This window comes from Phocoena sinus, chromosome 1 (genome assembly GCF_008692025.1).
Source record: "Phocoena sinus isolate mPhoSin1 chromosome 1, mPhoSin1.pri, whole genome shotgun sequence".
Taxonomy (NCBI): Eukaryota; Metazoa; Chordata; class Mammalia; order Artiodactyla; family Phocoenidae; genus Phocoena; species Phocoena sinus.
The window spans coordinates 101,120,724-101,136,704 of record NC_045763.1 but is presented as its reverse complement, the minus strand read 5'-3'; the positions used below and the strand labels follow the sequence as shown (position 1 = coordinate 101,136,704).

At 41.0% G+C, this 15,981-nt stretch overlaps 1 long non-coding RNA gene and 3 pseudogenes across 1 annotated transcript; all 4 read left to right on the top strand.

Annotated features, from left to right (window-relative positions):
• Window positions 1-3,477: 3,477 nt before the first annotated feature.
• LOC116756517 lies at window positions 3,478-9,462 on the top strand. The gene is made up of 3 exons (XR_004350671.1): window positions 3,478-3,488; window positions 8,223-8,228; window positions 9,281-9,462. It is a non-coding gene; the product is annotated as an uncharacterized LOC116756517 (long non-coding RNA).
• Window positions 8,545-9,223, top strand: LOC116756514 (annotated as a pseudogene).
• Window positions 9,463-12,400: 2,938 nt separating the features above from the next.
• LOC116761530 lies at window positions 12,401-14,445 on the top strand (annotated as a pseudogene).
• A 547-nt stretch (window positions 14,446-14,992) lies between these two features.
• On the top strand, window positions 14,993-15,686 carry LOC116761413 (annotated as a pseudogene).
• The last annotated feature ends 295 nt before the right edge of the window (window positions 15,687-15,981 follow it).

The following is a 15,981-nucleotide window of genomic DNA, read 5'->3' as shown; positions in this document are numbered from 1 at the left end:
TTCACTGTTTGTCTCAGCAATTGCTTTACGTGGGCAGTGGCAATCACTGCAAAACTGTTAGTTTCCTCTGTGTTTTTAGTGATATGTTATAGTGATCAGTTTAAATAATTTTGTAGGTTTTTTTTTTTTTAACATCTTTATTGGGGTATAATTGCTTTACAATGGTGTGTTTGTTTCTGCTTTATAACAAAGTGAATCAGCTATGTAGGTTTTTAACAGGACTGTTGCATAAAAACCTTCACTTCTGGAGCCTAGCTTTACAAATTCTTCCCAGAGTTCCCTTCTTCAAGCATATCTAGGCTAATAACTATTTGGTATGTGACTGTCCATTCATGTATCACACCCATGCCTGTGTATCACTTAGGGCAGATTAATCTAGCTAACCTTTATAGGCTGCATGGTGAGTGATAACACAAATGCCACCTTATATATATATATATATTTTTTTTTTTTTTTTTTTTTTTTTGCGGTACGCGGGCCTCTCACTGTTGTGGCCTCTCCCACTGCGGAGCACAGGCTCCGGACGCGCAGGCTCAGCGGCCATGGCTCACGGGCCCAGCCGCTCCGCGGCATGTGGGATCTTCCCGGACCGGGGCACGAACCCGTGTCCCCTGCATCGGCAGGCGGACTCTCAACCACTGCGCCACCAGGGAAGCCCCACCACCTTATATTTTTTTTACACAGGAGAGGCAGAGCACTGGTGAAGGAGTTGTAAAACCACCAATCAACTTGGGACAGGCCACTGGACACCTCTGAGCTTCTGTTTTTTTTTTCCATCTATACAATGGTAATAGCAATATATAAGAGTTATGTTACTCGAACAAACTATTTTAACATCATAATTGTGAATCGACTTACTATGAATGGAGAGCACAGAAAGGATTATCATCATTGTAAAATACCTTGTCTTATATTGGACCCCAGATTTCCTTGGAATGATTCTATGTCTGGGGAAGAATGCATTGGTAACCAGTAATGGTCTTGGTAAGAAAATACAGCTGACCCTTGAATAGTATATGTTTGAACTGCATGGGTCCACTTATACGTGGATTTTTTTTTTCAATAAATATACAGTCCACCCTTTACTCATGGGTTTCACATCCACGGATTCAACCAACTGCAGCTAACTGAGGATCAAAATTTTTATCCTTGGTTCGTTGAATCTTCCAATGCAAAACCTGAGGTCACAGAGGGCCAGCTGTCCTAGGAGTGGATGCTTGTGAACACTAAGACTTCATCACTAATACAGGAGACACTGTAGCAGGTCTAGCCATTTCTTACAGCAGTTTGCTTCCTCCAAATTCCTCTATGTCTCTTTTAAAACTCGGGGTTCTGGTGGTCACATTCTCAAACCCTAAACCAGGCAGTATATGTAATCTGACCTGGGACTTTTGTCCTGTGATCAAGTATCACTATCAAGGGATAGTGTTTGCATGCAAAATTTAGCTTCCTAGTAATCAAGGTAAAGAGGAAACTATGATGAGTTACGCAACTGCTTTCTTCTAGTAGAAGCACACAGGCCAATTACTCAGGAGAGACAAACCTTTTCTGACACTGAGCTCTGAAAATAATTTGTCACAGAGGTTTTTGTATAAAGGACCTTGAACAATTTCATGGATGGTATTTTCCAGTTAGGAGATTTTACAGACATTTGAGAGCTGAGCTGTTAGAGAAATGCTCTTTCATGCAGGATAGGAAAGACAGAATCTTTTTCTCTCTCTCCCTCTCACCGCCCCCCAAACGGCCCCCACCCAAACACTTACATCCTAGTCCAAGCACACATGCCTTCAAAGGGCATGTAGCCCAGATACTGCACGGCCATCGGGAAGCCACAATTAACGTCATTACTCACGGCTTTTCAGGGAGGTGATAAGAGGTATACTCCCTTTGAAGCTGGCATAACCATTCATCCTGTCCCAGCAGCCTGCATACCGAAAGTGGGATTTGTAGCAGCTGTTTCATTTTGCTGCCTGTTCTGCCATTCTTTCTCCCATAGAGGAGTTAAGAAAGAATAAGAGGTAAGGGAGAAAGTTGCTCACATTATCTCTTTCACCCAGCAAGGTTTGTGGTTAGCGTCATTCTTGGCCTGAGGAGAGATCTGAATCTCCATGCTGTGATCCTAAGGAGCAGGAAGGTGATGGCAGATATAGATGAAAACAGTAGGTTCCCTGGGCTCTTGGTGTCATAGAACATGACAGCTCCATAGAGAGAGAGGTGAGAGTCAGAGCACAGAGGAATGCGTTTCTCAGAATGCTACCCTCTGCGCTTGACTGCTTATTAAAGACCCATCAAAACAAAAACCTGAACAGGCTGCTAACTGGTGCTTTGGTGGATTAACACTGGGCTGGATCCCACATTCTGAGATTTCAAAGTCCCTTTGAAGTTAGCATATTAGGAAATCACATTGCAAATCGTACCACTGTAAATTTTAGATGTTTCCTGAAAGTTCTGTGATGGAAGAAGAGTTGACTCATTCTTTAGGATTTAAAAAGGGGGAGAAAGAAGTCTTTTTTACGACAAACGCAAAAGTAATAATACCCCCCAATGAATTAAAAAAAGAACATGGAAGTCTCGTGGATTTGCCAAAGGCGATTCTTTTCTTCTAAAGATTCAGTTCCTTTCAGAAGTTCATAACATTTCTGTTTCCTTAATGTGGCCCTACATCTTAACAGTCTTAACATTAGGGTAATTTCTTTAAAATATTCAAATGCGACTCATCACTAAAGTGGCCATTATCATCCTTGACTTTGTTAATGTTACTTTAGTGGCTTCTCAGTCTGAGGGACCTGAAGTCCTCAGTAGAAGGAATTCGTTTTCTGCTTCCTCTTAGGATCACTCAGGTTGACTTGGGGATTAGGCTGTGTGAGGCCTGGAGGACACAAGGTGAGGGACAGTGTTCTGTCCTCAAGGAATCAGATCCTGATTCCTGCCACAAACTGGAAGTTATGGCTTTCCAGGCATGAATGCGGAACACATACCGAGTTCCTGGAGGAGCCTTCTTTACATCAGTGCTTCTTAGAAAAGCTAAAAACAAATCACACAAAAATAAAGAAAATATCACACTCATTAAAGAGTACGTAAGAGAAATGCACTGCTATTTAAAGGTAGCTGTAGCATTTGGTGTAGATCTAATGACTTTCCTGTTATCACATCTGTGTATATTTATACCTATCTCAGCACAGAAACATGCGTCATCACTACTGATGCCTTGAAAGTAGCCGAGGTTATGGTGTGGGGGATGAACACAAAATTTAACTACAAGATGAAGCTTCTTGAAAGGTCAGTGGGGTGGAGAATAGTAATTGTTCCAGCTGAGCAACTCTCCACAGTACATTTTTGATGCAATGACTAATTATTGTGATTATTTTCATCAGTGAAGGCTCCATTAGAGCTAAACACATTCATTTCCTCTTTTCCTCCTCAAAAGTATTTCAAGCTTTGGAGGAGTTCCATATGTTTTCTACCTATACTTAGGAAGTGTGCTCTCCGTATGTTTCCACAAATGGTGAACTACCTTTCTTCCCGCTGTTCTGCTGTCTATGAGGCAGTAGTTTTCTCTTCTTTGTGTCTATTCTAGAAAGCCAAATGGAGTTGAATGAGAACAATTAGCACCTAAGTTGATAAAATTCTCATCTAACCTTTGGAGACCCCTGGGCTCACAGCCTGTAGCCAATAAGCTACAGCTGAACATAACGGGCTGACACATCATTGCAATAAAAGGGAGTAGTGAGTGTAGAAACTGTAGGTCTTTAAAAAATTAATTTTAGCCCCTAAAAAATTACTGCCTACAGTTTTACAGATTTATATCAAACATGGCCTCTTTACTGAGCATTTTTCCAAAGAACTTGTAGAAGAGAGTATGGTTTTGGAGCTGACACATCTGCATGGTGGGAAGGATGAAAGATTAACAGAATAATTAAATATAAAAGATCACTTATAACACCATCATCATAATAATGTCTTAAATTCCTATAATGTCTTAGACACTTTTTTTTTTGGCCACGCTGCACAGCATGCAGGATCCTAGTTCCCCGACCAGGGATTGAACCCGGGCCCCCTACAGTAGAAGCTTGGAGTCCTAACCACTGGACCGCCAGAGAACTCCCTGTCTTAGACTTTTCAAAGGGTTTTCACACATATTCTTGTTTGCTCTTTGTGGACCTGGACATGACACACCTATTGAATTTGAAACTAAAGAGAATAGATGAAAAGCATACTTCTCAAGACATGACCTAGGAAGAACAGTCCAGTTTCCCAGATGGTGAGATGTCTACACTACCATAAAGACAAACATTAAGATTGAGCCTTCAGAAGCAAAATGGAGAAGAGATTTAGGGGAATATATTAACCAGATTGTCATATTCCTTCTCCTTCCAGCTCATCCCCAAATTATAATTAAGGAAAAAACTGTCTTGGCCTGACTTGTTTGAATTCATGGTATAATTGTCAGCTATTTATTTGCTCAGGCAACTAGGTGGTTAATTTGAGTTTTCAGTCTTTGAACAAAATCTTTGATGGTTTAAAATGCCTGACGAGTGGAAGATATTGGGACCACCCTTCTTTTCACATGGATGACTTCTGAGAATGATCATACACAGGAATCAAACTTCATTTCGGTTTGCTAAAGTCAATTTAAATAAATCTAAGCACAGACATTCATTTGGCCAATGATTTTAAAATTCAGAACCCCAGAATTTTATAAACGTATTTTGTAGCTAGCAGCCTTAAACGTGTTTTTAATAGTTTGTTGTTTCTCTTGGTTTTTAAATTTTTATTTTATTTTATTTTTGGCCACGTGGCACAGCTTGAGGGATCTTAGTTCCCCAACCAGGGATCAAACCCATGCCCACAGCAGTGAAAGCACAGAGTCCTACACTGGACCACCAGGGAATACCTAGAACTCCAGAATTTTATAACAGTGGGACAGGGTGGAAAATCAGTAACAGAGGGATGTTAAGATATCTGTCCTTTCAATGTTCAAAAACATGTAATTGTAGACAAAGAATTTATAAGTATAGATTTCAGAAAGTTTGGTTTAAAGTTGTGCTGGAACATGCTAATATCTTAGGGAAGACTATAAATGTCAGTGTATTTTATATTGTCTTCACTCATAATAGCTCCCCTCATACTCAAATTATGACTATTTATTACTTAACAAATTGTAGTGTTTAAATGTCTTCAGCCTTATCTAGAGATATAACAAGGAGTTTTCCTTTCAGGCGTTTTGGAAACAGTCCAAAAATAGACTCTTCATCTTTGACTGCATAGCATGTCTTAATGGAATAGTTATAATGGTAATTATTCATATTTATTGTATTTTCCTTAAAGACGCTTTAAATGCATATTTTACATTTCATTACGTCATAATGTGGCATCATAAACTGAAACCACTTTGTGTTACAGCACAAGTACTAAATATCCCTATAAAATGGGAAATTCTCTTTATTTATTTACTTTTAAAAAATATTTATTTTGGCTGCACCAGGTCTTAGTTGCGGCACGTGAGATCTTCGTTGCGGCATGCAGGATCTTTCAGTTGCGGCATGCGGACTCCTAATTGCGGCATGCATGTGCAATCTGGTTCCCTGACCAGGGATCGAACCCCCGTTCCCTGCATTGGGAGCACGGAGTCTTACTCACTGGACCACCAGGGAAGTCCCAGGGAGATTCTCTTTAAACAGCACCTTCTGAAGAACTATTTTTCTACATCTCTCTAGGTACTGCATTTCATAACTCGATTCCTTTCAATTTTAACAATAATTGGCTTTGCGTAAAATCTTAAAGTTGGGAGGTATATCTGTTGAGAGGATTGCTTTCAGCTACCAGCAGTGAAAAACTTGACAAACAGTAGCTTAAAAAAGTATGAGGTGGGCTTCCCTGGTGCGCAGTGGTTGGGAGTCCGCCTGCCAATGCAGGGGATGCGGGTTCGTGCCCCAGTCCGGGAGGATCCCACGTGCCGCGGAGTGGCTGGGTCCGTGAGCCATGGCCTCTGGGCCTGCGTGTCTGGAACCTGTGCTCCGCAGAGGGAGAGACCACAGCGGTGAGAGACCCGCGTACCGCAAAAAAAAAAAAAAAGAAAGAAAGTAAGAGGTTTATTGGGCTCTGACAACTTTTGTTCATCCTCTTTAGCAAATGACCTTTGTCTTTATTACCATAACATGGCCACTGTACCTCAGGCCTCCCCTCTGCACTCCAGATCAGAAGAGAAGGGGTGGGTGAAGGGCAACAGTCAAGAGGCCTTACTGGTAAGCCAGCTGAGTCTGTCTCTGTTTTCCTTTTTAATTGAGATATAATTCACATACAATAAAATTCACCCCTTTAAAGTGTAAAATTCAATGTTTTTTAGTATACTTACAAGGTTGTGCAATCATCACCACTATCCAATTCCAGAACATTTCCATCATTCCAAAGAAAAACCCATACTCATGTAGTAGCCAGTCCCCATTCCCCCTCTCCCTTCACATAGACCCTGGCAACCACTACCTACTTTTTGTCTCTATGCCTATTCTGGACATTTTGTATAAATGAAACCATACAATGTGTGGCCTTTTGTGTCTGGCTCCCTTTGTATCTGGCTCCCTTTGTGTCTGGCTTCTTTCACTTAGCATAATATTTTCAAGGTTCATCCACTGAATGGAAGTATCGGTACTTCACTCCTTTTTATGACTGAATAATATTCCATTAGATGGATATAACACATTGGTATATGGACACTTGGATTGTTTCCACTTTGGGGCTATTATGAATAATGCTGCTGACAGGACTAAAAAGCACTAACAGGCATTGTCCCCTAGCTAATCCATCATTAGATATTGTCCTTCATAATACCTACTCTGTAGCCACACACTTTCGCTATGTGCTGTCAATGGGAGCTGTTTTCGCTATCATAGGTGGATTTGTACACTGATTCCCACTATTCTCAGGATATACACTCAACTCAACATGTGCAAAATTTCACTTTGCAATCATATTTGTGGGTGTCAACCTTCTTCCCACAACATTTTTTTTTTTTTTTTTTTTTTTTTTTTGGGGTACACGGGCCTCTCACTGTTGTGGCCTCTCCCATTGCGGAGCACAGTCTCCAGATGTGCAGGCTCAGTGGCCATGGCTCACGGGCCCAGCCGCTCCGCGGCATGTGGGATCTTCCCGGACCGGGGCACGAACCCGCGTCCCCTGCATCGGCAGGCGGACTCTCAACCACTGCGCCACCAGGGAAGCCCCCCACAACATTTTTTAGGCTTATCTGGCATGCCTCAACGATACTCCGACTACCCAGATGCCTATATAACATGAAATACTATTTCATCAATAGGCTTATTCATCTCCTTAACAACAGTCATGCTGATAATCTTCATTATCTGAGAATCATTCACATCCAACGAGAAGTACTAACAGTAGAACTCACTACTACAAATTTAGAGTGACTAAATGGATGTCCTCCACCATACCATACACTTGAAGAGCCAACCTACATCAATCTAAAGTAGCCAAGAAAGGAAGGAGTCGAACCCTCTTCTGTTGGTTTCAAGCCAACATCATAGCTGCTATGTCTTTCTCCATGAATGAGGTATTAGTAAAATTTTATATAACTTTGTTGAAATTAAGTCACAGGTGGAAATCTTGTATATCTCTATGGCATATCCCTTCCAACTAGGCTTTCAAGATGCAACATCACCATCACAGAAGACCTACTACACTTTCACAACCACACACTGATAATTGTTTTCTTAATTAGCTTCCTGGTTCTTTACATTATTGTACTAATACTAACAACTAAGCTACACATACTAGCACGATAGACGCACAAGCAGTAGAAACTATCTGGACTATCTTACCAGCCATTATCTTGATCTTAATTGCCCTGCCATCACTACAAATCCTTTACATAATAGATGAAATTTATAACCCCTCTCTTACTGTAAAAACTATGGGTTACCGATGATACTAAAGCTATGAATATACTGACTACGAAGACCTAAATTTTGACTCCTATATAATCCCAACATCAGACCTAAAACCAGGGGAATTACGACTGCTAGAAGTAGACAACCGAGTAGTTTTGCCCATAGAGATAACAATCTGAATGCTAATCTCCTCTGAAGATGTACTGCACTCATAAGCCATACCTTCCTTAGGCCTAAAAATGGATGCAATCCCAGGACACCTAAATCAAACAACCCTAATATCAACACAACCAGGCTTACATTACGGACAGTGTTCAGAGATCTGTGGGTCAAACCATAGCTTCATGCCAATTGTCCTTGAGTTAGTGCCTCTAAAATACTTTGAAAAATGATCCGCATCTATGCTCTAATCTCATTAAGAAGCTAGGTTAGCGTTAACCTTTTAAGTTAAAGACTGAGAGCTAAAATTCTCCCTAATGATATGCCACAACTAGATATATCAACATGATATTACCATTTCATCTATATTTCTAACACTATTTATTATATTTCAACTAAAAGTGTCAAAACATATCTACTACCCCAACCCAGAGTCAACACTCACTAAAGTGCAAAAACAACCTACCCCTTGAGAGACAGTATGAATGAAAATTTATTTGCCCCTTTCGTGACCCCAACAATAATAGGCCTCCCCATAGTCATTCTAATTATTATATTCCCAAGTATTTTATTTCCAACATCAAAACGACTAATTAACAATCGCATAATTTCCCTTCAACAATGGCTAATCCAGCTTACATCAAAAAACAATAAGCACCCATAATCAAAAAGAAAAGACTTGATCACTAATACAGATATCGCTCATTCAATTTATTGGGTCAACCAACCTTCTTGGACTACTGCCCCACTCATTTACACCCACCATGCAGCTCTCAGTGAGTGTGGGAATAGCAGTTCCGCTATGAGCCGGTACCGTGGTTATAGGTCTCCGCAACAAAACAAAAGCATCTCTAGCCCACTTCCTACCATAAGGCACGCCCATCCCCCTCATCCCCATGCTAGTAATTATCGAAACTATCAGCCTATTCATCCAACCAGTAGCACTAGCTGTGCGACTAACGGCCAATTTTACAGCAGGTCATTTATTAATACATCTAATCGGAGAAACAACTTTAGTGCTAATAAGCAGCAGCACATTCACGGCTCTCATTACATTCATTATTCTCACCCTACTCACTATCCTTGAATTCGCCGCCGCTAGAATTCAAGCCTGTGTGTTTACTCTCTTAGTAAGCTTATATCTGCATAACAACACATAATGACCCACCAAACCCGCATGTACCACATAGTAAATCCTAGTCCTTGGCCCCCTACAGGAGCCCTTTCAGCCCTCCTCATAACATCAGGCCTAATCATATGATTCCACTTCAACTCAGTAATTCTACTAATACTAGGTCTACTAACTAACACTCTAACAATATATCAGTGATGACAAGTTGTTATTCAACAAAGCACTATCCAAGGCCACCACACACCAACCGTCCAAAAGGGACTTCGATACGGAATAATCTTATTTATTGTCTCAGAAGTCCTCTTTTTTACCCACTTCTTTTGAGCCTTCTATCACTCAAACCTCACCCCTACCCCTGAGTTAGGCAGGTGTTGGCCACCAACAGGCATTCGCCCTCTAAACCCCTTGGAGGTACTGCTTCTCAACACTTCCGTGCTATTGGCCTCTGGCGTGTCCATCACTTGGGCCCATCACAGCCTTATGGAAGGAAATCGTAAGCACACACTTCAAGCCCTCTTTATTACAATTACTCTTGGTGTCTATATTTTACATTCCTACAAGTCTCAGAGTATTACAAAGCCCCATTTACGATCTCAGATGGGCTCTATGGATCGACTTTCTTTGTGGCTACAGGATTCCACGGACTACATGTAATCATTGGGTCTACCTTCCTTGTTGTTTGTTTCCTGCGCCAATTAAAATTCCACTTCACATCCAACCACCACTTCGGCTTTGAAGTCTCTGCTTGATACTGACATTTTGTAGATGTTGTATGACTATTCCTTTATGTATCTATCTATTGATGAGGCTCATAGTTCGTTTAGTATTAATTAGTGCAACTGACTTCCAATCCATTAGTTTTGGTACACTCCGAAAAAGAATAATAAACCTAATACTGACCCTATTAACAAATACAACAGTAGCCTCGTCACTCGTACTCATCGCCTTCTGACTTCCTCAACTAAACACTCACGCAGAAAAAACAAGCCCTTACGAATGAGGATTTGACCCTACAGGATCCGCCCACCATAAAATTTTTCCTAGTAGCAATCACGTTCCTCCTTTTTGACCTAGAAATTGCTCTCCTACTACCCCTCCCCTGAGCAACTCAAACAAACAACCTAAAAACAATACTCACCATGGCTTTACTTTTAATCTCATTATTGGCAATTAGACTGGCCTACGAGTGAACTCAAAAGGGACTGGGGTGAGCTGAATATGGTATTTAGTTTAAAACAAAATAAACGACTTTGACTCATTAGATTATGATTAGACTCATAATTACCAAGAGTCTTTAGTACATATAAACGTTAGCATAGCTTTCACTGTATCCCTCATAGGGTTACTAATATATCAATCCCACCTAATATCCTCACAGCTATGTCTAAAAGGCATAATATTATCACTATGTATCCTGGCGGCCCTGGCAATCTTAAATTCACACTTTAGCGAGCATAATACCCATCATCTTGCTGGTGTTCACAGCCTGCGAAACAGCACTTGGGCTAGCCTTACTAGTAGTAGTATCCAATATCTATGGCACTGATTACGTACAAAACCTCAACCTTCTCCGATGCTAAAACTCATCATCCCCACAATCATACTAATACCCCTAACTTGATCATCAAAAAGTAATAAGAGTCTGAATTAACTCCACAACCCACAGCCTGCTAATTAGTCTCACAAGCCTACTTCTTCTTAACCAATTCAACGACAATAGCCTTAACTTCTCATTAATATTCTTCTCCGACTCCCTGTCCGCACTATTATTAATCCTAACGATGTGGCTCCTCCCCCTAATACTAATAGCCAGTCTCACCTACTCAAAGAACCGCTAATCCGAAAAAAATTATATATCACGACACTAATCATATTACAAACATTTCTAATCATAACATTCACCGCCACAGAACTAATTCTATTTTACGTTATATTTGAGGCTACACTAGTTCCTGCCCTTATTATCATCACCCGCTGAGGTAACCAAACAGAACGCTTTAATGCAGGACTCTACTTGTTATTCTACACACTAGTTGGATCACTCCCACTGCTAGTGGCATTAGTATATATACAAAACACCATGGGCTCTCTAAATTTTCTAGTACTTCAGTGTTGAGCCCAGCCACTATCCAACTCCTGCACCAATGTCTTTATATGACTGGCCTGCACGATAGCCTTTGTAGTAAAAATACCCCTCTACGGCCTCCACCTCTGACTACCCAAAACACACGTAGAGGCTCGCATAGCAGGTTCTATAGTCCTCGCAGCCGTATTACTAAAACTCGGGGACTGCAGCATGCTACGAATCACGTCAATACTCGATACCCTAACAGAATTCAGCGCGTACCCGTTCCTCATGCTCTCTCTATGAGGAATAATCATAACCAGTTCTATTTGTCTACATCCAACAGACCTAAAATCACTCATTGCCTACTCTTCCGTCAGCCACAGGGCACTCGTTATCGCAGCTATCCTCTTTCAAACCCCCTGAAGCTACATAGGGGCTGCCGCCCTAATAATCGCCCACGGCCTCACATCACCTGTATTACTCTGCCTAGCAAACTCAGACTATGAATGAATCCATAGCCGAACCATAATCCTAGCCCGAGGCCTACAAATTCTCCTCCCACTGATAGCCACTTGATTGCTAGCAAGCCTGACAAACCTGGCCCTGCCCCCTACTATCAACCTAATCGGAGGGCTCTTCATAGTCGTATCAACTTTCTCAGGATCAAACCTCACTATCATCTTAATAGGAAGTAACATTGTAATTACAGCCCTATACTCTATGTACATACTAATCACAACACAACGTGGTAAACGAACACACCACATCAATAATATTATGCCCTCCTTCACACGACAAAATGTCCTTCTAGCCCTCCACATCCTACTGCTCCTACTCCTGTCACTAAATCCTAAAATCATCCTGGGCCCCCTATACTGTAAATATAGTTTTAAAAGAACACTAGATGGTGAATCTAGCAACAGAAGACTAAAACTTCTTATTTACCGAGAAAGTATTACAAGAACTGCTAATTCATGCCCCCATGCCTAGCAGTATGGCTTTTTCAGCCTTTTAAAGGATAGTAGTTATCCATTAGTCTTAGGAACCAAAAAATTGGTGCAACTCCAAATAAAAGTAATAAACCTGTTCTCTTCTTTTGCCTTAGTCACATTACTAATACTAATTATCCCGATTATAATGACTAACACAAACTTCTACAAAATTGATAAATACCCATCATATGTAAAAAGGACTCTTTCATGTACTTTTATTACCAGCCTAACCCCAATGATAATATTCCTACACACAGGCCAAGAAATAATCATTTCAAACTGATACTGGATCACCATCCAAACCCTTAAGTTAACACTCAGCTTCAAAATAAATTACTTCTCAATAATATTTGTACCAGTAGCATTGTTTATTACATGGTCTATCATAGAATTCTCAATATGATACATACATTTAGACCTTACATTAATCAGTTCTTCAAATACCTACTCCTCTTCCTCATTACCATACTAATCCTTGTTACTGCTAACAACCTCTTCCAGCTTTTCATTGGGTGGGAGAGGGTCGGAATCGTATCTTTCCTACTCATCGGGTGATGATATGGACGAACAGACACAAACACAGCTGCCCTCCAAGCAATCTTATATAACCGCATCAGGGATATCGGACTCATTATATCAATAGCATGATTTCTATCCAACTCAAACGCATGAGACCTACCACAACTTTTTTTGTTTCTTTGTTTGTTTGTTTTTTGCGGTACGCGGGCCTCTCACTGCTGTGGCCTCTCCCGTTGCGGAGCCCAGGCTCCGGACGCGCAGGCTCAGCGGCCATGGCTCACGAGCGCAGCCGCTCCGCGGCATGTGGGATCTTCCCGGACCGGGGTATGAATCTGTGTCCTCTGCATCGGCAGGCAGATTCTCAACCACTGCGCCACCAGGGAAGCCCTACAACAACTTTTTATACTCGACCTAAACTCTTTAAACCTCCCCCTTACAGGACTTGTATTAGCCGTAGCTGGAAAATCAGCTCAATTTGGACTTCACCCCTGACTCCCCTCAGCAACAGAAGGTCCCACCCCCGTAACAGCCCTACTCCACTCAAGCACAATAGTCATAGCAGGGATCTTCCAACTTACCCGATTTTACCCCCTAACAGAAAACAATAAACTTATTCAAAAAATAACGTTATGCCTGGGAGCCCTTACCACTCTATCCACAGCTATACGTGCTCTCACCCAAAATGATCTTAAAAAAATTATCGCTTTCTCTACCTCAAGCCAATTAGGTCTAATGATTGTAACTATGGGCATCAACCAGCCCTATCTAGCATTCTTACACATTTGCTCACATGCTTTCTTTAAAGCCGTACTATTCATGTGCTCCAGATCTATTATCCACAACTTAACGAACAAGATATTCAAAAAATAGGAGGCCTATTCAAGACCTTACCCTTTACCGCAACAGCCATTATCATTGGGTGCCTAGCACTGACAGGAGTGCTTTCCTCACCGGCTTTTATTCTAAAGACCTAGTCATTGAAACCGCCAACACGTCTTATACCAACGCCTGAGCCCTATTAATAACTCTGTCACCTCCCTCACAGCCATCTACAGCACTCTGATTATCTTCTTCGCACTACTGGGACAACCCCACTCCTCCCCCTCAGCTCCTATCAGTGAAGACAACCCCCTCCTAATTAGCTGTATCAAACGCCTACTAATCGGAAGTATCTTTGCTGGATTCATCATCTCCAACAGCATTCTGCCAACAACCATCCCCCTAATAACCATACCTCTGCACTTCAAACTAACTGCCCTTATAGTAACAACTCTGGGCTTCGTGCTAGCACTCGAAGTTAACCCCAACACACAAAATATACCTACTCCTCAAGCTCCTTTAAATTCTCTACTCTCCTAGGATATTGCCCCACCATTATACACCACCTACCCCCTTATCTAAACCTATTAATGAGCCAAAAATTAGCATCCTCTCTCCTAGACTTAATCTGATTAGAAACCATCTTACCAAAAACCACATCCCTCATTCAACTAAGATCCTCCACACTAATCTCAAACCAAAAAGGTCTTATTAAACTATACTTCCTATCATTTCTCATCACCCTCACCCTTAGCATACTTTTATTTAATTATCCCGAGTAATCTCCATGATAACCACAACATCAATAAACAACGACCAACCAGTAACAATCACTAACCAAGTACCATAACTATATAAGGCTGCAATCCCTATAGCCTCCTCACTAAAAAAAAAAACAGAATCACCGGTATCATAAATAACCCAATCCCCCAACCCCTTGAACTTAAACACAATTTCCACCTCCTCATCCTTCAAAATATAAAATACCATTTAAAACTCTACTATTAACCCTAAAAGAAACACCCCCAAAACAACCTTATTAGAAACCCAAACCTCAGGATACTGCTCAGTGGCTATAGCCGTTGTATAACCAAACACGACTAACATTCCCCCTAAATAAATCAAAAACACTATCAGACCGAAAAATGAACCACCAAAATTCAACACAATCCCACATCCAACACCACCACTCACAATCAACCCTAAACTCCATAAATAGGTGAAGGTTTTGAAGAAACTCCCACAAACGTAATCACAAAAATAATACTTAAAATAAATACAATGTATGTCATCATTATTCTCACATGGACTCCAACCATGACCGATGACATGAAAAATCATCGTCGTCGTTCAACTATAAGAACACCAATGACCAACATCCAAAAAAAACCACCCGCTGATGAAGATCATCAACAACACATTTGTCGGCACCCTTGTCGAATGAATGTGAGGAGGCTTTTCTGTAGATAAAGCAATTCTTTGCCTTCCACTTCATTCTCCCTTTCATCATCATAGCGCTAGCAGCCATCCACCTACTCTTCCTTCATGAAACAGGATCCAACAACCCCACAGGAATCCCATCCAACACAGACAAAATCCCGTTCCATCCCTATTACAAAATCAAAGATATCCTAGGCACCCTACTACTAATTCTAGCCTCACGAATACTAGCCCTATTCTCACCCGACCTGCTAGGAGACCCCGACAACTACGCCCCAGCAAACCCACTCAATACACCGCCCCATATCAAGCCAGAATGATACTTTCTATTCGCCTATGCAATCCTACGATCAATCCCCAACAAACTAGGAGGAGTCTTAGCCCTATTACTCTCGATCTTGGCATTTATTCCAATACTCCACACATCCAGACAGCGAAGCATGATATTCCAACCCTTCAGCCAACTCCTATTTTGAATGTTAGTAGAAGAGTTACTAACACTAACATGAATTGGAGGACAACCCGTAGAACACCCATACATCGTTATCAGACAACTTGCATCTGTTTTATATTTTCTTTTAATCCTAGTGCTAATACCAGTAACTAGTATCATCAAAAACAAATTTCTAAAACGAAGAGTCTTTGTAGTATAACACAATATCCTGGTCTTGTAAACCAGAAAAGGAGAACGACACGCCTCCCTAAGACTCAAGAAAGAAGCCCTAAACTTCACCACCAGCACCCAAAGCTGAAATTCTATATAAACTATTCTCTGGAATAAGTGATAAGACATTCATAAAATTATAGTACTATGTCAGTACTAAAACAACCCATTTTATCACATACATGTTATGTACATCGTGCATGTTTGCACTACCACATCAATAAGTACATGCGTTCCATACGTACGTGTATACACTGTATGGATAATCGTGCATTACATTATTT